This window comes from Sciurus vulgaris (assembly GCF_902686455.1).
Source record: "Sciurus vulgaris genome assembly, chromosome: 11".
Taxonomy (NCBI): Eukaryota; Metazoa; Chordata; class Mammalia; order Rodentia; family Sciuridae; genus Sciurus; species Sciurus vulgaris.
The window spans coordinates 22,981,371-23,005,501 of NC_136472.1; the positions used below are offsets into that span (position 1 = coordinate 22,981,371).

Consider the following 24,131-nt stretch of genomic DNA (forward strand, 5'->3'; position numbering starts at 1 on the left):
AGGATTTCATCAAAATAGTAGAAAGACTCAAGAACTAGATGAAGAGACTCAAAGGGAGGAAGAAGAGATGATATAAGGGAAGAAAGAGGAATAAATCTGACATGATTTTCTTCTGTATATTTATGAATATTCCTCAGTAAATCTCACCACCACATACATCCACAAGACTATAATTTGAAAACAAAAGTGACTAAAAGTAAACATCAAAAAAAAAAAAATCAGTAGAGGGAAAGGAATAAAAGGGCAGAGAAGAAGGAAAGGAGAAATGTTGAAGACCTAACTACAGGAAATTATATTCCATGCTTTTTAAATTATGTCAAAAGGAACCTTAATGGTATACATAACAAAAAATAATATATACAAAAACAGAAAAGAATAAAAGTGTCAATGGGAAAAAAGTTCTTGTGCTGACTGGGGTCATAGTTCAGCAGGAGACTGCTTGACTAAGGTTTATGAGGCTGTGGGATTATTCACCAGCACTGCAGAAAGTAATGATAATAAATATTAATAAATTTTTTTCACATGAAATACACTGTGTCCTAAATATTTAACATTTTTTGTCTACCTCTACATATTCTTTTCAAACTAGAGAATTAATAGCCAACAATCTAATAGGTAATTTTTCTATCTCCTTTATTGATTATTAAAGTGTATATAAGAATAAAATTGGATTCTCCTTAAGTTGCATATTGGAATATTGAGTTGACAACTCAGAGTAGATGTCTGATACGAAAGTGAAAATATCTCTGACCCCGTGAATATTGCCACTTCTACGGAATTGCTTTCCCAATTTGCAGATAACAGGCTTTCTATAAAATTTTGGTGTAATACCATTTTGCTTTCTTTATTTTTACCCTTTTTTGTGAAGTCTAATATTTTATTTTTCACTGGAAACAACCACCAGTCTCTTCCACACTTTCCTCATGGCATTTTTCACTTCCTTATTCCTCAAAGTGTAAATTAAAGGATTGAGCAAGGGAGTCAGGATGGTGTAAAATATTGTCACCATTTTGTCAGAAGGGAAGATGGAGGGAGGTCTTGCATAGATACATATGCAGGGAACAAAGAACAAAACCACAACAGTAATGTGAGATCCGCAGATGGACAGAGCTTTCATCCGCCCTTCAGCACTGTGAGTCCTTAGGGAGAATAAGATGACACCATAGGACACAAGCAACAGGGAGAAGTTGATGATGCAGATTAACCCACTGCTGGTGATCACCAGAAGGCCTAGAATGTGGGTGTCAGTGCAGGCCAGCCCCAGTAAAGGGTACAGGTCACATATGAAATGATCAATGACATTAGGCCCACAGAAGGGCAAGTGGAAGGTAAAGAGAATCTGAATGATGGAATGCAGAAATCCCCCTGTCCAAGCCACCCCCACCAGAATGCCACAGAGCCTCCAGTTCATGATGGAAGAGTAATGCAAGGGCTTGCAAATGGCCACATAGCAGTCATAGGCCATGACTGTGAGGACAATCATCTCTGCCCCACCAAGGATTCAAAAAGTTGAATCATGCATCCTTCAAAAGAGATGGTTTTCCTTTCATGAATGGAGTCCGCAACTATCTTTGGTGTGATCACAGAGGAGAAGCACGCATCCAGGAAGGACAGGACTGCCAAGAAGAAGTACATGGGACAGCCCCGCAGTGCAGGGCTGCAGAGGATGGTCACTACAATCAGCATGTTGCCCACAATAGTTGCAATGTAGACCATCAAAAACACAACAAATACTATCTTCTGAATTGTAGGATTCTGTGAAAGCCCCAGTAGGACAAATTCAGTTATGAAACTTTGGTTGTGCATCATTTTCCAGGAAATGGTGAAAATAAACAGCTAACATTCATTTTGTAATTATAATTAAGAAAGATTTGTTTCATATCAGATTATTATTTTATAGTCATTAATATTTTAGTGGACCTAGATGCACCTTTATCTTTGATGCTTCTTTTGACATTGAGAACACAAGTTTATACACTTATTAAGGACAGAAGTTGGAAATCAGGCAGAATTAATTTGGAGATCAATTACTCTGCAATTTAAATTTGCTAGAACTTCTATAGGGAGAAATGGAAGCATCCTCATATGGTAGAGAAGATTAATGGTTTTTCACTCATATGCCAGCTTTGATAATTTTCTAGTGTCATTCATAAATGGATCATTGGGAGGCATTCTTAAGACTCATACCTACAAGAATATGAGGACACTGCTTTTGTTAGTCCTGCTTGTCATTTTCTGAGAAGGGCAGTGTGAGTAGCATGCCATCTCTTTTCTGAAGACTCTCATGCCTACAAATAGAAGAAACACCACTCATTTTAGGAAGCACTTAAAATCATCTATACCTCAAATATTTCTTCAAAGTCTAAACTGAATTTGACCTTTCCTGGATCAATTCCTTCTTTATAAAAGACAGAGATCTATAAAAATGTGTCTACTCACTTAGCACATTATTGAATTGAGGTCTTTAAAAAAAATCATCTTTAAAACTGAGAACAGAAATTCATGGAAAAAAAAAAAAGCCTAGATTCAAATGTACTAATGACTAGGTGAAAAGAAAAAGAGAGAAATCACACAAAACTCACTGTCTAGGGAGTAGTCCAGGTCTTATTAACCCAATTTTTCTGTTAGGAATCACATGCTTCAAGATATTAAGTTTAAATAAGCAAATTATGCAGGATCAGGGATCTTACACTGAGCACTTCTTCCCCACACTCAGTCCCTTTCCACTGGATCAACAAGAAAAGAGTAGGGATTTTTCTTTCCAACAGGAACTTCAGAGTAGGGGTGACCTTTCTAGAACCTGTGTCCATATGAAACTTAAAGGCTTCTCACACTTGTGTGAATGGGGCATCTCAATAAAGGAAAGAGTAAATGATGAAGAATCAGAAGATGGCAGTCCAATCACCTCCATATGACAATTGGCATTGACCACATAGCTGAGAAAGAGAAGCAAAGCGTTGAATATCAATGTGAGTCTTCAGGACTTATTGATCATTTTCAAATTTTTGACAGAATATGCCCAGTCTGATCAAGTAAAACTCCCAAGATGCAACTCATATTTTTATGACTTTCTTTCTCCTATGACTCTCTATCTGCCTATATTTATCCCCAGTTAATCCATATCAGAGGATTAATTCACTGAAATGCTTAGGGCTATCATGACCCAATAATTTCACCTCTAAACATTTTTATTCTTCCATTGTCTCACCCATGAGCTTTGGGTGAACACTTCATAACCAAACCCAAATACCTAAATAAAATAAAACTCCCTGAAAAATGATCTCTACATCTCCATTAGCCAAAGAAAAGACAGGGGGAATAATAATGTATATTATGCTGAAAATCTAGACTTTAATGAGAATAATATTAACATTAAAATAAAGAGAAAAAGGAAATAAAGAAAGAGGAAAAAGAGAGAGGAGAACTAGTTCTAAGATGAAGAAACAAAGGAGAGAAGGGAAGGGAATTAAAATGAGATAAAAGAAAGGAAATGAAAAAAATCCAACTAATAACTTTTTTAATATGTAAGGGGCAAAACTGTGTGAAAAAACAATGAGGGGAAACAAAACCAAACAACAGAAATACAATGCAAGGGAAATAAAAGAACAAACTAGAAAGGCTAAAATTCCTCCTGGCCAACATATTTAAGATGGTGAGACCATTTTGAGAGTTTCTGGTTTTGGAACATGCCAGGTATCCAGGGGTCGCAAATGTCCAGGGTACAATAGTATATCCTCTGAATGTGTGTTGGTGTGGAGGTGGTGACCATGTCAGTCCTGGAATGGAAAAGTCTATATTTATTTATTACCACATCTAAATCAGAATCCTTACTTTAAAATCGTGAGACAGTCAGGCTCCAAAGCCCATTCACAAAGTCCTGACGTGATTCCAGTAGCTCAGTGAGCTCAGTGTATACCTCCTTAGCATGAGTGGCAGGTCTGTGAAACCCACCCCTTGCCCCCACTGCATAATCCTCACTTCCCAGTGAGAAGCACAACGTGTCCAGATGATAGAGAGTAGCCTAGGATCTGTTCTAGCTGCCAACTGGAGGGTGGGTTTTGGTGGCCTTGGCTCTCAACCATCTCTTTGTATGTATTATTCAAAGATCTTAGGTTTTAGTCAGTTTTTGCATCATTGTCATCAAAATAACTGACAGGAACAACTTAGAGGAGGAAAAATTATTTGGGACTGACAGTTCCAGAGGTCTCAGTCCACAGAAGGCCAATGACATTGCTCTGGGCCCGAGTGAGGCAGCACTTCATGGGGGAAGGGCCTAGCAGAGGAAAGCTCCTCCCCTCATGGCAGTAAAAAAGCAGAGAGCAGCAGGGAAGGACCACCGGGAAGATGCAGCCTTCCAGGAAACACTCCTAGTGACCCAGCTCCGATAGGCCTAACCCAATCACCTACAGTTACCACCCAGTCATTCAAACTAAGATAGAGTGAGTGTTTCAGCTCTCACAATCCAATCATTTCTCATTTATGCATTAATACAGGAGACTGGGGTGTGGAGACTCATATTCACATCATAACATCTTGCTTCAGTGGCACTAGACCAGGGCTAAACTGAGCCACAAGGTAAAAGCTGGCTTCGTCAGCATAGAAATATCTCCTATAATCTCCAGGGAAAATGAAGATGCCGGGACTTTATGTTTCCCAAAGGAACAAGTCCAGGCCTGACCCCACAAATGACTCACTACAGCAGCTCTCCACTCATAAGTGCTGAAACTCGGTGCACTTCTCACGTACTATTCAGCTCCCAGATCAACTAAGTTATTTACTTATTTTCTGATATGCAGATGTTTCTATACCAATTTTGTTCTCTATGTCTCTTTTTCTTCCCTTTTTGTCACCACCTTCCCCTGCATGACTCCAGATGTGACAGGACAGGAATGGTCCAGTGTGCATTACCTCCCTCTGTTCTAATAACCAGAACCTCTGACAATCTCCAAATATCTCACTGTCCAATACTGAACCTCACTGCATTCCCTTAGTCACCTGTCTTCTGAGTCGCTCCTCTCCAACTGTTTCAGTTTTGAAGAGTGGAGGAAATGAGAGTACTACCAGAGTTCTACTTGGCCATCTTGACCTCCACCCAAAAGAAAAGCACTGGAAATATGTATTTAAAATATTATACTGAAGAAAGTAGAAAGGTTAGAGAAAGGTGGGAGAATAAGAGTTAAAAAAAAAAAAAATGTCATTTTAAGCAACAGCCAGAAAGGAAGAACAGCAGGGGGTTAGATAAGGAAAACCCCACAGTCCAAAGGGGAAACAGATCTATAGACAGTAGTTGGGATGGAGAACTATTGCAAGATTTGCAGTAGAATGGTGATTTTTATGACTTAAGAGGTAGTAGATAAAATTCCTAAATCAATTAAGTTATAAACCAGCTCTCCATTAACTTATGTCAGATATCAAAATGCACTGATTTCCACATTTTATATTGATATAGCATTTCTAACTAAATTCATGACATTAGCCAAACTTACACTAACACAACAGTTATAATGCTAAGGATAAATACATTGGAATGAGTGTCACTATGGTTTGGCAAAGATCAATATTGAAAATGGAATGTAAAAATAACTGTTGAAGCCAGGGTTCTGCAAAATTCTGATAAGCAGGCTTGTGAGAATAAAAAACATGTAATGTTGGGTAGAAGTCTTTCAGTATTTATTTCTTGAATGAATATTATATCCTCTGTACACATGTATATCATTACCTAAGTATACAATATGAAGTTGGGAGTTAAAGTGACAAAATGTGTTTGTATTCAAGTGCATGATGGATCAGACATGAATCTGTAGTGGTCTCTATAACCTGTCCCGAATAAAGTTTTATTTTATGCTATTTCAAATATTGGATTCACAGATCCATAAATTAATTGACAGGATGATATCAGTTCCTTGTTTCTCAAGCTGGATATTAGAGATACATGGACTACTTAATGAAGAGAACTATGTGAAAGGAAAGAGCATGAAGCTACCCCTGCTATGAGAATGGACAACTGGTGGAGAAGAAAGGGAATGGTGGACAGGTGCATTGGCATGCCTAAAGCTTTGTGACACACCTGGTCTGCAGATCCCCACATTTTCCAGTTGGTGTTTTAGACCCAATCTGAACACCTCTTGGACTTATCCCAAAGAACAATGAAATCTTTTGTATATTTGACCATGTCTGTTCTTAGGAAGAAAACTTGGGTATACACTCTTCTACTTTCAAACTGGCATGGATGATTATGAAAATGACAGAAAAATTCAGTATTTTTGCCCACAATGCTGAACAGCCATTTTATTAGTGTTGATGGGCTAGGAGAAATTTGAAATAGTTTTCTGTAATTGCATTTATTCCAGAAACCACATGGCAACCTGAGATTAAACAACCTTAACTACTAGAATGACAATTAAGATGTGTCTAAATTTGAAAGGTCTCTTTAATGATAATTACTCAAATAGAATTATTTTCAATTGGCAACACAAACACGAATATTTTAATCATCAGAAAATAGAGATATAATCTTTCAAAACTTTCTTTTACTTTCTAGATTCATTCTTTCTTGATTAGATTCCAGGTAAGCATAAAAATTCATATGTCTGGATATCGACCTGCCAGTTCAGATTAGACACCTGCTACAAAAAGGAAAACATCATCTTTGACTACCCAAATTTTTTTTTCTATAGAAGTGTATTACCTCTTAATATGTGTTGAGCATCCCATAAAGTTTGTCTATGTTCATTTAGATTGCTTTGCTCTTTACACTATGTTTTGAGTCTAATATCTTATTTTTCATTCAAAAACTAACACCAAAGTCTTCTACATTTTTCTTACAGCATTTTCATTTCCCTATTTCTGAAAGTATAAATCAAAGGATTGAGTAAGGGAGTCAGGAGGGTATAAAATATTTCCACCACTTTGTCAAAAGAGAAGGCAGAAGGAGGTCTTGCATATATAAACATACATGGGACAAAGAACAAAATCGTAACAGTAATGTGGGAAGCACAGGTCGACAGAACTTTCCTCTGCCCTTCAGAACTGTGTGTTCTTAGGGAGAACAAGATGACACCAAAGGAGACAAGCAACAAGCAGAAAATTATCATGCACATAAACCCACTAGTGGCAACCACCAAAAGACCTAGGATGTGAGTGTCAGTGCAGGCCAGCTCTAGTAATGGATACAAGTCACATATGAAATGGTCAATGATATTAAGGCTGCAAAAGGGCAGCTGGAAAATAAAGAGAATCTGGATGATAGAATGCATGAAGCCGCCTGTCCAGGCCACCCCCACCAGAATGCCACAGAGCCTCCAGTTCATGATGGAAGAGTAGTGCAAGGGCTTGCAAAATGGTCACATAGTGGTCATAGGCCATGGCTGTGAGGATAATCATCTCAGTGCCACCAAAGAAGTGTTCAGCAAAAAGTTGAATCATGCATCCTTTATAAGAGATGGTTTTCCTTTTTTTATGGGGAGTCCACAATCATCTTTGGGGTGATGGAAGAGGAGAAACAGCCTCCAGGAAGGATAATAAATCAAAGAAAATGTACATGGGGGAGCCGAAGTGTGCAGGGCTACAGATGATGGTCACTACAATCAGTATGTTGCTCACAACAGTTGCAATGTAGACCATGAAAAGCACAATGAATCCTATTTTCTGAACAGATAAATTTTGTGAAAGCCCAGGAGTACGAATTCACTTACAAAGCTTTGATTGGGCATAATGTCCAAGGAAATGGTGAACATGAAACAGTTATCTTTGAAGTTTGCAATTTTGATACGGATTTGCTTCAGACCAGATTAGAGTTTTAGAGTCATCAAGTATGTCAGTGCATCCAAATGCACTATTGTCTTCAGTGCTTCTTTTAGGATTGAGAACACAATTTAGACATTTATTGAGGATAGGATCTGGAGAACAAGAAGAATTGAGGTGGTGATATAGTATTCATTACCTTGTTAGAGCATCTATAAAGATGAATGGAACCATTCTTATATAGTAGAGAAGAATAATACTGGTTTTTAATCTCAAAAGACAGATTTCATTATTCAATAGTGGCCTAAGGAGATCATTGGGAAGCATTCACTCCCCTCCATAATGAGGAGATAAGGACTGTAGCTGTATTATTCATTTTTGCCTTTGTTTTGGGAGCCAGCATGGGTGACTACTAGCCATTGCTGATCTAAAGACCCTTAAGCCTACAAGAAGAAAGAACACACAATTGAAGTGGTAGTTGTAAAGCATGAATACTCCTAAAAACTTTCTTTATGGTCTAAACTGAATTTGGTCTTTTCAGGATTCAATTTCTTCTTGATCTATGAAAAAGTATCAAGTGACAGAGAACATATCATAAGGCTACACTAAATGTGTCGACTCTTTTTAATTACCTCATATTTAGATATTAGGAGAGAATTTCACAAAAACAATGCCTACCTCCAAATGTTGTAATAGTGCCTAAGTGATATAAGGAAATGGAAGCCATTATCAATACTCGCTGCCCGGGGAACATTCTAGGATTTATATTCTTGTTTCATTGACAGGAAACTCATGCTTCCAGGAGTTAAGTTCAAGCAAACACCAGATACTTGATCTGGGATTTTACACAAAATATCTTTCTTCACACCAAGTTCTTTCCACTGGATCACTCAGGAAAGAAGTAGGAATTTCTCTTTTCTATCAAGGACTTCATTGCTGGGGTGACTTTTCTAGAGTTTCTGTCCACCTGAGTCATTACATGTTCTGCTTCATTAATGAAAGTGCATCTTAGTGAAGCGATGAGAGAAAATAATGAGGACTCAGAAGGTGATGGCCAATCAGTTACATATGCAAATAGGCAACCACTATTGCTCAGAATCTTAGGATTCTATTAATCTTTTCCAATAACTTTTACTTGTGGGTCTAATCAACTATAATTCTCCAATATACTCATATATAACTTACACATTCGTTTCCCAAGTTCATTTTGAGTATCATATTTAGAAACATGAAAATGTTGATTATGATAATGTGCTCTTACTAATTACAGTTTTTATGTACTCCATGAAAAGCCAGTTGCCTTTTCCACTGAAATCTTTCCCATGAGTCAATGAGACAATTTCCCATGAGACAATTGCTCCAAAATCTTACTTAAAATTTTGTAAGCCTACACTTCCCTGCAGGTTTAGTTAGACTGTCGATCAATAGGACTCCTGTGGTGATCAGATTAGTCCCTACAAGTAGAATGTTGCTACAGTCAGAGAAGGTGATGTCAGTGAGAACAACTTTCACAGCCCCTGACCCAGAGCAGAAATGACACCATGCTTATTCTTAAATCCTGCCTCCCATGACCAAAGGGGATAAGTGTGTAACTCATCTTTAAATGTATTTAAAAATGAAAAGTATATTATTTGTCAAGTGACAGAGAAGAAATAGCCTATATAATTGTACGACATATTTAAATATATTTTGTAGACCTTGAATACATCACCAAGACCCTCAGCCCCATATGCTTCCATTCCTGTCTCAAACACATTCATTGTGCAAAGAAAACCAAGTGGAACAGGAAGGTAAAAGGAAGACAGGCCCTATGTTAATCTAATAAATAAATCTTGCTCTTTCACTTCCTTTTTAAGGTTGTTTTTAAAATAATGCAATTTTAAATTCTAAATATCCACTACATATAAAACACCAACCTACTTATTTTATCAAATTAGAAAATTTCATAAATTAGTATTAGAAAATTGACAACTGAGAATATAATTTGCTGATGGATTTGATCACAAGGTTTATCATTTTAATTTTTTTGAAAGATAATTATCTTAAAGGCAATAGATAATTCTATATTGAATCATATAACAGAAAAAAAGACAAGTAGAAAAATTAGTCAAATATAAACCTACTGATTAGTTAAGAGTAAGTTAGTATACATTATTTCATGTTCTTGATAAATATTTCTATCCTAATTTAATATGACAATATTAGCAGAAAGTGAGTAGTACACAGGATATTTCCAAACTATCTTAGCAATTTTCCCTTTACCTAAACTTACCCTAATAATAACTAATTTTTAAATTCTTTCAGTGTTTGCTACTGGAAAACTATCAATCCCAGTGAAATCATCCAGGAGTCATGTGTCATTGAAGAAAGTAGTAATCTCCCACCTCCTTGAGTCTCAAATAAAGGAATACTCATCAACTACCTGACCCCAAAGAGTTATAAATAATATGTTTTTCAAAGTATAAATTGATAAAATGACATTAAAAATTTGCATGAGCAGTAGTTTTAAGCACTGCCTATATATCCAGTGTGAGATGAAATTGAATCCCTTTAAAAATTAATCTTTTTAAATTCTGCTATTTTAAATTATAAATCTTAATATAGCAATGAATCTGGTTCATTCATCTAACTTTTCTGGAAAACATATTGGTATATAATTTGAGAATCATAAACATGCTAGTAATTTTGTACTAGCAACCTCAACCCTAAACATTTATTCTGAAAGTGAAATGAGAAGAGAAAACTTTACATTGGAATATGGTATAGTGCTCTGTATGGTGGAGAAAAGGAGACATATAAAATATTCAACAACAGATGGTTGTTGCAAATCAGATGGCTACATATTAACACCATATGATGTATCAAAACTGTTAAAAATAGTTTAAGCACTTTTACAGTAAGCTAAAAGAAAAACAATAAAATTTCTAATAGTTTAGCTTATTAGCATTGGTATATTGAATATAATTTTTTATCTTGATGAAAATACATAAATGAGAGAAACTTTTAAATTGCTATATGTATCTAGTTATGGTTTTAAGAATATTAAAATAGATCCAAAGTTTAAACATACAATACCAGATTTCCAACAATCTGGACTTCAGCAAAAGAAGGCAAAGTTAAGGGAGATTGATTTGTATAGGAGGAAATAGGAGGTTCACATAGAATAACATAGAATTTATACAAAAAAAATTGACTACTGCAAACTTTCCATAAAAAGCTAAAAAGCTGTCCCATGAACAAAACCCTCCCTGTCCTGTATGCCCTAATTTCCAGGTCAATTTAAAACTAATTCTCTACAAATAGCAGCTTATTCAGCTTATTCTGCCCATATTTCTCCTAGAATATTCTGTGGTCTTTCTTTTCTTGGTTGTCATACTATTGAATATGATGAAGCTGTACATAAAATTTTTCAGGGCCCCTGATCTTGGAAAGTTACCTCTACCCACTACCCACATTGTCCACTGCTTCCTTCCTATTTATTTTAGCAACAAAACTAACTCTATCACCAATTCTTCTGAAAAAATAGAATTTATGTTTCAAATTAAAAGTGCATATATTCAAAACTAAAAAAGGGGTTAGTAGGGAAGTTGTTATAACAAGTAGTGTTTTGCAACTATATTCGGGCTGTAAATTTCAGATACATGTATATAAACATATGCATCCATTTTACTATACCAAGTAATTATTGGTATTATAAATTAAGAGAATGGATTAAAGTCCTATTTGTAACTACCCTTTTGATAAGATGCTCAGTCCCCATATTTTTGATTCAGGATTATTATTCATCTATAAAATGTTTATTCCTTGTCTATCTAGCTAAGCATATTCATGTTTGTGACCAGCTGAGAAATATATTCTTTTCAAATGTTAATGCATTTTCTCTGTCATCATAACCCTAAATATCTCATTATCTATACACTTAATATTTCTGGAATTTGAATAAATATGTTTATTTGTTTCAACCTTTGACATTTCTTATGCACGTATGAGCCTTCTTACTCAGTACTTTAGCTTATTTTAAAGAAGACGCCAAGTCATGTGACATAGCTCTAAAGCAGTTCAGACATTCAGGCACTTAGACTTTCCTGAACAATTCTGAGAAAGGAAATTAAAGTAGTTTTTCTTATTTTAGGTTTAAAAAACATGTTTAATGTCCTTGTTTTCATTCAATTCACAATAACTACCAAAAAATTTAAAAGAAAAAATAAGAATCTTTGCTTTATCACAAACACATCAGGACCCTGAGAATATGGGGGGGGGGGGGGTTACAATTTACATACACTTGGACAATTTGATTTATTGCTGAAAGTGAATGACAACTAATGTACTATGAATTTGACTTGGAGCATATGTTCAGTTTAATGCATAAATACGTATGTGCCTATGTTTGTTCACAACTTTCTGTGGCTGAGCATTAAATGCAATGTAAACTGTCCTCAGTGACTTGAGTCTTTCTTTCTTCCTTTTAATGTCCTTCCCTGTAGTTACATTCTACATCAATAATTGTGAATGACACAACAGTACTCGAAGTTACCATGTTCCTACCTCAGTATACTTTATACAAACTGAGAAATATTTTTTTTTTTCATACCAGGGATTGAACTCAGGGGAACTTAACCACTGAGCCACATCCCCAGCCCTTTTTTGTATTTTATTTAGAGATAGGGTCTCACTGAGTTGCTTACTGCCTTGCTGTTGCTGAGGCTGGCTTTGAACTTGCGATCCTCTTACCTCAGCCTTCTGAGCCTCTGGGATTTTAGACATGTATCACCATGCCTGGCAGAAAATTCTACTTTTTGATCTTAAACCTCCATACAGGGACTGCATTGGAGGATAAATGATAAATGAAAATTTATTAACAAACAAAATGCTGTAGAAGAATTAGAACAAATATATGAAGTTATTTTTCTAACTTATTTGGCTCTAGTTTGAAGATGAAGAGCTAAACATAGTTCCAATTTTATAATATTTGAAAGAAAATATTCTCCCACCACCTTTCCCTGACAGAAAGAAATAATTGAATCATTTAAATAACTGATGTTATTATCAAGCTCTCTCTAACAGGATCCACATGTATTATTTTTTCCCTTCACTATCAATGAGCTTGATAATATAATGTCCATTAAAGATGAGAGTCTGATAGCCACAATGGCTAAGTAATTAGTCCACTAGGCACAGTTATTGATAGTCCTAGGCACTGCATTAAACTTGATACCCAGACCACAGCACAAATATTTTTAAACACTGCTTCACAATTTGAAATCTCTCTGAAAAGTGTAAATTATAAATCTTACTATATATTGATTCCCTGTAAATTCTAATGATGCCCCCTATTCTCTATGAAGAGAATTCCATTAAGTGATGACTAGAATGTGAAAGATTTTTCCAGTGCTCTCTCATATATATAAAATGAGCACGGCAAATCCTCTCTGGCAGTCAAGGTGGAGAACATTCTTAGAGTTCCACAACTGTGGTCTTGAACATGGTCTTAGGAAAAACAAAAATGAAGAAGTTGGTTTCCTTCTTGATTTCCAACTGGAATTTAAAGAGGTTTCTCTGAGAGCTCATGACCTGTAGAATTGCTTCTCAGTTCTCCCGGGATTTGGAACTTTTCTATTAGCATGATTTTCATGACAAATTTCATGTGCTTTTTCATTTGTTCAAGTGTTTACAAAGCTTTATGTCCCCCACCATAAAAGACTCCCCTGCCCCTTTTTAAAATCTTCTTGTGTTTCTATGTGAAGATGCATTTACTTTCCTTGATGCCCTGGAAAGGAACACTGTGCATGCAGGGATAGAATATAGGGACCAATTGTAAAAGGAAGGCAAGATGCCAGGGTACTTATTACATGCAAGACTGAGAATCTGAGACAAGGCAACATCAATCCACCAGGACAATGTGTGTTGTACCGGGACTGGGGCAGCAACATGTGCTTGTTAAAGAGACACATTTCTGCACACATATGTTATGTGTAACTTTTGTGTTACTCAAATTGTTAATTGTTGTGTTTTCTGTTTTCCCCTATCAGAAACTGATTTGAGATTCTTTGACTTTAACACGGAAACCACAATTTGGAGATTAAAATAATTTTCTTTTTTCATTTTATTTGAAAATAAGTTACTACTGTTCTGTTGTATAAAAAAGAACATGGTTTTTTAAAACTGAATCTTGAAGGGAAAATGGGACATAGCACCTCAGGCCCCTTTTTGACAGGATGACACTAAAAGATTTACTTCTTTGCAGAGTCTTTCTATGAATATCCTACCTTTAAGAATAACCTTCTTTCATTTTACTTCAACACCTTTCATTCATTCTCTTACGATAGTTTGTGAAGCAAGATGATATCCGTTCTTTTTGTGTGCTTCAGCCTGAACCAGGAGATAGTCTAGCAGAGAGCAAAATTCCAAAAACGAGAATTTAAGTTTTCATACAACATGGAAATCTCTAAGGCTCTGTCCCACACTGGCATTGAAAGCCTTGAGCTCCACGTAGATCAAACATAAACCCAAGAAACCATAGACAATGAAGGAAAACACAGTTGTGTTCAGAACACGTACTGCTTACCATGGATGCAAACTTCAGGATGAGTCAGCCTGACCAGCAAGTCATGTGTATATTTGAAAATGATAGCATGGAAGGCATAGAAATATTAAAAAAATAATGGGAACACTCTGAGCCAAAAGCAAAAAAAAAAAATGTTATTTTTAGTGAAAGCAAGACAAGGAAGCATAATCAGGTAATGAAATAAGGAAAAACCCACAGTGAAAGGATGGGCAGAGATCCTTGGTAGGAATAAATAGTAGTTTGGAATTGGGGAACTGTATAAGATTTTAAGCAAAATCATGATTTTATCTGACTCGTGATGTAACAAAATATATTTCCTAAATAATTTCATTCTTTAATCTTGAAATCAAGTATCAACTTCCTTCTGGTTTCTAGTTTCTTAAAATTTTCACATTTTATATTGGCATTATGTTTCTATAAATTATTTTGATAACCAGAGTAACTATAAGATGAATGACTATAAATGACTGTTACATTGCCAAAGAAGTAAAAATTTTGGAATGAATTTCACCACACTTAGGCAAAATCAGCATAGAATAGAATACAAAGCTAAAGCAATAACTCTGGTAAAGAGACTTCTACAAAATTCTGTTAAATAAATTGGAAAAGATGAAAACCTTATATAGATATCTTTCAGCATTTATTATGCTCCTGCTAAATGTTTTGTTTTCTTTACTCATGTATCATTACTAGAGTACCTAATGAGGACTTCAGAATTCAAATAAAAAATTAGTCTATTTCAAGTTCATGAATCAGATAGGAATCTGTGCTGGTCACTGCCATCAGTCCAGAATAATATATTATGTGATAGTATTTCAAATTTTGGATTTATAGATTCTTAAAGTAACTGAGGCAATTAGAGCAGATCCTCATTTTTTGAGCTAGCACTTAGAGATGAATGAACTGGTTAGGGTTTGTTAGATGAATGGACCTCTGTGGCATGGAAAGTACATGATACCCCTACTTTAAGAACAGACAGATGATGGAGAAGAAAAAGTAGTGAAGGACAGGTGCACTGGATGCCTAAACCTTCGTCACACACCTGGTCTGCTGCAGATCATTCATATTGAAGACCCTACATCTTAATCCCACAGGGATTTATTACAACAGTGAAATCTTATCTATCTCCTACTATGTTTACTCTGGGGAAGAAAACTATTATCATTAACTCTCTTACTTTGGGCCTGGCCAAAGAAAATAGAAAGATTTAACATTTTTATTCATGTTACTCAATAGGTGTTTTATTAGTGTTGATGGGCTAAGGAAAACTGATTTTTACCGTAAATAGATTTATTCCAGAAGCCACATTGCTACCTAAAATCAACCAACTTTCACTATGAGAATTAAATATAAGCTGTATAAATTTGAATGATCTCCTTATTGACACTTGTAGAAAAAAGGATTATTTTCACTTGGGTACAGAGAGCCCCAAAATGAAAATACTAAATAAATTGAAATATCATCTTTTTTAAAGTTTCTTTCACTCTCTGGTGCCACTGAACTTCCTCTTTAGGGCTGGGAGAATTAGCTTTCTACAGTCTCAGTTGGTCCTGGTTTTGTTGGTTAGGCCATATGTCATTCCCTTTGATTGAACTTGAATAAGAAACACTCATTGTTGAGACACTCATGAAATCTGCCTCCTCTTGTTCTTGAAAGTTGCTTGGTATGAGGTGGTGTTGACTGGAGAGGAACTCACCTTAGGCAGCCATCTCTGGGCCATCAAGTTCTACCTGTCATGAAATTCAAGAAAGACTAAGCCTGTACAAATGGTAATGAACCCACCTTAAGGAACAGGGTCACAGCAAACAGGAAACCTATAGTGAAATTTCCACTAATGTTCTTCTGAATGTCCCTCCTGTGTTCCAGCTGGTTTTTCTCTAGCATCACTGAGATCAACAGCCTAAATCAAAACTTTTTCTTACTTGAAATACTGAACAAGTATCCATCTCTAATTTCTAAGATAACTTTGCTCATCCCTCCACAAAATCTTTCAAAGCATGGAGTCAATGGACCACAGTCTGAAATGCATTTTTTTTCATTTAAAAATTATTAGATCTTAAGGAAGCATAAAATGCAATTATCTTCAATTATATAATAAACGATTGACTTTCCACCTTGAGTGGAGGCCTGAAAAGATAGTGAAATCATCTCCAACCCCACAGTAGTGATTTTTCTATAGAATTGTATTACCACTTTAGACATAATGAGGGTTCCCATCAAGTTGTTTTGTTTAAGACCATTTTGAATTTGTACTAATTACATTATTTTATAAAATTTAATACTTTTGTTTTTCATCAGAAAACCACCACCAATCTCTTCTACACATTCCCTCATGGTATTTTTCATTTCCATATTCCTAAAAGTAATAATCAAAAGTCTGAGCAAGGGGTTACATAGTATATAACATTCCAACCATCTTGTCAAAGGAGAAGGCAGATGGAGGCTGTGCATATGTCAATATGCATGGAACAAAGACAAAACCACAACACAATGTGAGGTCCACAGGTGGACAGAGCTTTCCTCAGCATTTCAGCACTGTGTGTTCTCTGAGAAAGCAAGATGACACCATACGAGACAAGCAACATGGTGAATATTATACCCAGATTGCCCCCTGTTGACAACCACAAAAAAATACAAAGATGTGTCAGTGCATGCCAGCTCCAGTAATGGGTACAAGTCACATAAGAAATGATCAATGATATTGGGGCCCACAAAAGGGCAGCTGGAAAGTAAAGAGAATCTGGATAATGGAATGCAAGAAACCCCCTGTCCAGGATACCCCCCACCAGAATGCCACAGAGCCTCCAGTTCATGATGGAAGAGTAGTGCAAGGGCTTGCAAATGGCCACATAGTGGTCAAAGGCCATGGCTGTGAGGACAATCACCTCTGCTCCACCAAGAAGTGTTGGGCAAAGAGTTGAATCATACATCCATTATAGGAGATGATTTTTCCTTTCACAGAGCAAATCTGTAATCAACCTTGGGGCCATGGTATAGAAATACCAGAAAAGACAGGATCACCCCAGGAAGTACATGGGGAAGCCCAGCAGTGCAGGACTAAGGATAATGGTCATTATAATCAGTATACTTCCCCAACAGTCACAATGTAGACCAACATTCTCTGAACAATAATATTCCGGAAGAAGGCAGCAAAACTTTCATAGGAAGACTAGTATGGCATTGGTACTGGAGTAATAAAGATTTCTTATTAGAGAACACATATGAATATGGGGAGATTTATGTATTAATCAAAATGTAATTTTTTTCTCTCAGAAGTTGAGTTTTGAGATTCCATACTTTAAAAATTTAAATCAAAATACTAGAGGTTAATTTTTCACTTTTCATTTTTTCCTTTCTATTTTTGACCCTATTGGGTTTGTTGCAGATGTATATAATAGTTGAGTTCATTTTGACATAATCATGCATGAGTAAAACTTAATTTACTCCATCTCAGTCCCCTGTATTCTTCTTTCTCTTCTCCCTTCCTCCCCATATTCTATTTCTTCTACTTTATTGGTCTACCTTTCACTCATCTATGTATATTTAATTTGGGAGACAGATATACATAAAGGGGGAAATCACAGTGGTATGTTTATATCTGCAGTAGTGTAATTTCATCAAGTCATTCTGCATTTCCTCCCCTTTCCCTTCCCTTCTTCTTTTTTGTTGGGTAAAACTCATGTATATAGCTCATTTTATTATCCATTCATCTGTTTTTTGGTTACCTGGTCTGGTTCCGTAATTCAGCTATTTTTAATTGTGCTGCTATAAACATATATGTGACTGTATCACTAGAGTATGCTGACTTATGTTCTTCTGAATAAAAGTAAGGATGGGATAGGTGGGTCATATGGTGGTCCCATTCCGACTTCTTTGAGGAATCTGCATACTGTTTCCAGAGGGGTTTGTATTAATTTACATTGCCACCAACAATGTATGAATGAGTGTACTATTTTTCACCAGCATTTATTATTATTTATACTATTATTATTCTTGATAATTGCTATTCTGATTGGAGTGAGATGAAATCTCAATGTAGTTATGATTTGTATTTCCTGAATGCTAGGGACACTGAACATTTTTTATATATTATTTGGCCATTTGAGAATGTCTGTTTTATTCTTCAGCCCAATTGTTGATTAGGTTGTGTGTGTGTGTGTGTGTGTGGTGTGTGTTGTGTGTTTAAGCAATTTTTAAAATTCTTTATATATTTTGGATATTAATCTCTTGTCACAGGACTCCCTGCAAAATTTTTCTCCCATGAAGATAGATAGGCTCTATCTTCATGCTCTTTCTCAAGCCTTTTGCTGTGCTGAAGGTTTTCAATTTGATAACATCCTTCTTATTGATTCTTGGTTTAGTTCTTCTCTTTGGGGGTATTGTTAAAGTCTTGAATCCTGAGACAATATGTAGCTTTGTTCTAGCAGATGCAAAGTTTCTAGTCTAGGTCTTTTATCCACCTAGATTTGACTTTTGTACAGGGTAAGAGTTAGGGATCTAGTTTCATTCTTCTACCTATAAATAAACCAGTTTTCCTATCTCTATTGGTTTAGAAGGCTATCTTTTCTCAAACATATATTTTTGGGGCCTACTTCAAGTTTGAGATGACTGTGTCTATGTGGGTTTGTCTCTGTGTCTTCTATTTCATTCCCTGATCTTCACATTGCTTGTTTTGATGCAATAGTGTGCTGGTTTTATTACAATAGCTGTATATTATAATTTGAGATCAGGTGTTATGATGCCTCCAGCATTTTTTTGTTGTTGTTATATTTATTGTTTCGTTTGTTTGTTGGCGTAGTGGGGATTGAACTCAGTGTCACTAATTACTGGACTACATCCCCATGTATGGGTGTAGAATTTTGTCAGAGGCTATTTCTACATCTATTGAGATGATCATTTGATTTTTTATGTTCATTCTATTTATGTAGTATATTACATTTATTAATTATGTTATGCTAAAGATTTTTGTACCCTAGTATGAAAACAACTAGTTCATGCTGCATAATCTTTTTAAATTGTAGTTGAATTTGATTTACAAATTTTTTGAGGATTTTTTTCATCTATGTCCATCAGTGCTATTGGTCTCCAGCTTTCTTACTTGAACTGCCATTATCTGTTTCTGGTATCAAGGTGATACAGGCCTCATAGAATGACTTTGAGAGCATCTCTTCTATTTAATTTCAGGGAATAATTTGAGATCTTTAAAGATCTGGTAAAATTAAATTGTTATTTGATCAGACCTTGGGATTTTTGGTGGTAGGAATAGGAAGGAGACTTTTTAAAATTTGTTTACAGTCTTCATTTTTGATTCATTGTACACATATGGGGTACAAATTTTCATTTCTATGGTTGTGAATGATGTAGATTCACACCATTCATGTAATCACATATTTATTTAGGGTAATGATATTTTTCATGACTTATAATTGGTCTGTTTAGGTTTTCTATTTCCCTTTGGTTCTGTTTTGATAGATCATATATGTCTTGAAATGTGTTCATTTCCTCTAGATTTTACAACCAATTGAAATATTTATTTTCAAAGTATTCCCCAATAATTCTCTGGAAACCATGGTACCTCTTATACTATTCCCATTTTTCTCTCCAGTTTTATTGATTTGAATCTCCTTTTATGTTTTCAGTTGTGGTGAGCAGAACCCAGGGCTCAGGGTTACGCCACGTGCATCCAAAGATGGCGACTGGCAGAGAGCAAACAGCATTCTGATTATGCATGGAGAAAGGTGGAATGCATTTACAATTGGCTGTATGATAATCAGTTCAGCTACCTAGTGTGTGGACAGATATTCTTTACATGTATGCTCGAGCAAGTGATTGCTTGACCTTTAACATTATTGGATGGACATATCTGGTTACAATTGCTTATGCATAAGACTGCTTATATATTGAGGGTGTTATTTGAATAAAGGGGAAGCTCCTTGATGAACTTTTGAAGTGCATGTATCTTCTGTCCTGCTGGTCAGGCCGTAAGCACGAGAAGCGGCGGTTTTAGGTAAGCGAAAAGAGCAAGAAGCCGCACGGAACCGCTTGGAGTAAGCCAGGCAAAGAAGCTACGGTTTTCCTCCATAACCGGAGCTGCTTGAAGCAGCCAGTTGGCAAACAGCGGTCCTTGGTAATTGGTGGTCTGGACTGGGATCAAAAAAGGATCGAACTGGGAAATGGTAGAGCACTCAGGTATATAAAAAACAGTTTTGCTAGGGTAATTAATGAGAAGGTTTCCCTATTTAAGGAAACAGTTACCTTAAGGTTTTAACTGAAGGTACTGAGAAAGGGATATTAACAGAAGATTCTCCTAGAGAGAGAATATATTGAAAGGCTGTCCCAAGAGACAGCAAAGGACGTCACATAACAAATATGTGTAAATTAATGTTTGTGTTACCTTTTCTTGTTTGGTTTCTGTTTGTTGTTGTTATAGCGTTGTATACATTAGTTCGTTTTTGTCTGACTTCCAAAAAAACAAATTTTCAAAAACAGTCAAGAGAAGGGGAAAAGATATTAAAAACTGTACAAAAAGAACAATCAAGTCAAGCTTCTGAAAGAGAAAGTAGATGTTCAGACTTCTGTGCCTCCGCCAGAGCAGTATTAACTCCAGAGATGGGAGTACAACCAATACCTACTTCAGTTGTTGGCCCATTACATAAAGGAACGGTGGGACTAGTTCTGGGGAAGAGTTCTTCTGCTTTAAAAGGATTAAATATTGTCCCTGGAGTTATAAACCCTGATTTTACAGGAGAAATAAAATCCTTGCTTCTTCACCAAGAGCTATAGCAATAATAGCTCAGGGTGATAGCATAGCACAATTGTTGGTCTTACCCATTTGCTATGATCAATATCCATCAAAAAATATTATTAGGGGAAATAAAGGGTTAGGTTCTACTGGCCAAAATATGGTCATGTTTACATGGGGTTTAAAAGATAGGCCTATGACAAAGTTAGTGATAGAAGGCAAAACTTTTGAGGGCTTATTAGATACTGGGGCTGACAAAAGTATCAAAATTACAGAATGGCCCAAAGCCTGGACACTTCAACAGGCAGATCAGACTTTAAGGGGATTGGGTATCGCTTCCAATCCTAACAAAAGCACAGCCATATTAAAATGGAAGGTGGCTGAACAGGAGTTATGTTCTGATACTGCCCAATGTAATGCAGTTGGGGGCAATCCTCAATGGAATCTACACATGCTAATAGGCCAAGGACAATATGAAGGGCCAGGTAATCAGATTAATTTCCACCCCAGTGTGTATCAACAAATTAACCCTCAACTTTTAATCTATCATTATATGGATGATATTTTTCTAGCTCATGAGGAAAAACCTGTCTTAGAGCAATGTTATAATTCCTTACTAAAGTCACTGGAAAAATGGGGCTTACATATTGCCATTAATAAAGTACAAATCACAGACACCAAAAACTTCCTGGGATCTATCATAAATACAACTATGGTTAAACCCGCAAAAATTACCGTTCAGGTGGATGAACTTAGAACTTACATGATTTTCAAAAACTTTTGGGTTATATTAATTGGATTAGACCTTACCTTCATTTACCCACCTCAAGTTTGGGCCCCCTGTTTGATATTCTTAAAGGTGATTCTGACCCTCTTTCTAAGCAAGTGCTTACCCCTAAGGCTCGAACAGCTCTCAAGCTTATTGAAACAGCTATGGAAAAGGCTCATCTTGATGGTATTGACCTAACTAAGCCTTTATCATTCATTGTCTTGACCACAAATAAGTTACCCACAGGAGTGTTTTGGCAAAATTGTCCTATTCTATGGGTTCACATGAATTATGCCCCTAACAAGGTCTTAGCCTTGTTTACTGAATCTGTGGCACAATTAATCCTTAAGGCATTAAAAGTATCCCTTTCCACCTTTGGATCACATCCCTCAACTATCACTACTCCATATACTATTGATCAGATACAATATCTTATTAATAATTCAAATTCATGGGTACTAGTCTTTATTAGTACTTCTGCTGTGTTTGACAATCATTTGCCATCTGATCCTCTTCTCCAATTTTGGAGTCAACATCCTATAATTTTTCCTAAAGTCACCCAAAAAGAACCTATTACAGGAGCTACCCTTATATTTACTGATGGGTCAAAAAATGGTACGGGTGCTATTACTATAGATAATGTTACAGAAATACTGTTGTTTAATACTCTGTCTGCACAACAAATGGAACTTATTAATAGCTATAGAAGTATTCAAAACCCACCATGAGCCTTTTAACCTATTTTCTGATAGCAAATACGTTAATGCTATTCAAAATTTAGAATTAACTGGTATGATTTCCCTCACCTCCACTATTACTAAATATTTGCAAAGTTTACAAAAACTTATTTGTGACAGAAAAAATCCTTTTTTTATTGGGCATGTTTGGGCTCATACTGGCCTTCCAGGTCCTTTAAGTTTACACAATGATTTAACAGACATGGCCACCATAGACCCACACATCTTTAATATGCTTGAAAATGCAAAAATTTTTCATTCCAAATTTCACATAAATGCTTCCACTCTACACACACGCTATAAAATTACTAAGGCAACAGCTTGGGACATAGTCAAGTCTTGTGCTAAATGTGTTACATTATTCCTAACCCCTCGTTAGGAGTAAATCCAAAAGGGCTTCAGCCAAATCATATTTGGCAACTGGATGTAACTCATTATTCAGAATTTGGAAAACTACAATTCATTCATGTGTCTATTGATAACTTTTCAGGATTTATTATGGCCTCTGCTCTTACTGGAGAAAAAAACAAAGATGTAATAACACACTGTTTACACTCTTTCTCCATCCTAGGAGTTCCCAAACAAATTAAAACAGATAATGGTCCTGGATATATGTCCCAGGCCTTTAAAAAATTTTGTTCCACCTTTGATATTCAACATGTCACAGGAATTCCCTATAATCCTATTATAATCCTACTGGACAAAGCATTGTTGAGCGTGCCCATTTAACGCTTAAAAACATGCTTTATAAACAAAAAGAGGGAATAGGGGCATCATTCATATCCCCAAAGACAAACTGTCCGTTGTCTTGTTCATTTTAAATTTTTTAAATCTTGATTCTGAGGGCCGATCGGCTGCTGAACATCATTCATTGCCTAATAAAAAGAATCTACCTCAAGTGCTCTGGAAGGACATTCTATCAGGACAATGGAAAGGCCCAGATTCGGTATTAATCTGGACCCGAGGGTCTGTTTGCGTTTTCCCACAGGACGCACAATCGCCGATTTGGGTGCCGGAGAGATTGGCCAAGGCCTCAACAGAGACCCCAAAACAGGAAGAAGATGAGGAGACTTCTCCTGAGGGTGCTGGCGAATTCTCGCCAAATTAACGGAGGAGACTCACGTGAACTGTGGGGGATAGTAGATGTGGCCCTATCCTGGACCCCTTACCAATTCCTCTATTCTATATCCTCCTATTTTTACATTTGGCCACATTTCTGCAGCCCGCTGTGCTATGGGGAAAAGAATGGTTTGGGGTTTTGTCCAGGGGAGGCCTCTTGTGTGTTGTATCTGTCCTGTGCTTATACAAAATGCATATACATCCACGCAGAAAAACAGCCATTATTCGCCAAGCTCTCGTTGCAATTGATGCCGGCCCATCTCCCCAAGTCTGGTTAAACATGCTGGACTGGTAGCCAATGATGGGTAAGATTCATGGGGAGCTCATACCAACCTAAGACAGGAAATGGGGGCTAGAGCCTCATTGTCCAATGACGGGTAAGGATGTTGCTCTGCCGTGGACAACCTAAGACAGGCACGGTCCCTTCTATAAACAGAATGGGGGAGTTGTGGTGGG

General features: G+C 36.3%; 3 pseudogenes across 3 annotated transcripts in view; all 3 read right to left on the reverse strand.

Moving 5' to 3' along the window:
• Nucleotides 1–24,131, reverse strand: part of LOC306639775 (olfactory receptor 4C6-like) — a 288,641-nt pseudogene that overhangs the window by 258,205 nt on the left and 6,305 nt on the right. The gene's annotated exons all lie outside the window — the stretch shown is intronic.
• LOC306639065 (olfactory receptor 4C15-like) lies at nucleotides 878–1,806 on the reverse strand (annotated as a pseudogene). Its single transcript has one exon. The product of its transcript is annotated as an olfactory receptor 4C15-like (transcript).
• On the reverse strand, nucleotides 6,811–7,721 carry LOC306639250 (olfactory receptor 4C15-like; annotated as a pseudogene). The gene has a single exon. The product of its transcript is annotated as an olfactory receptor 4C15-like (transcript).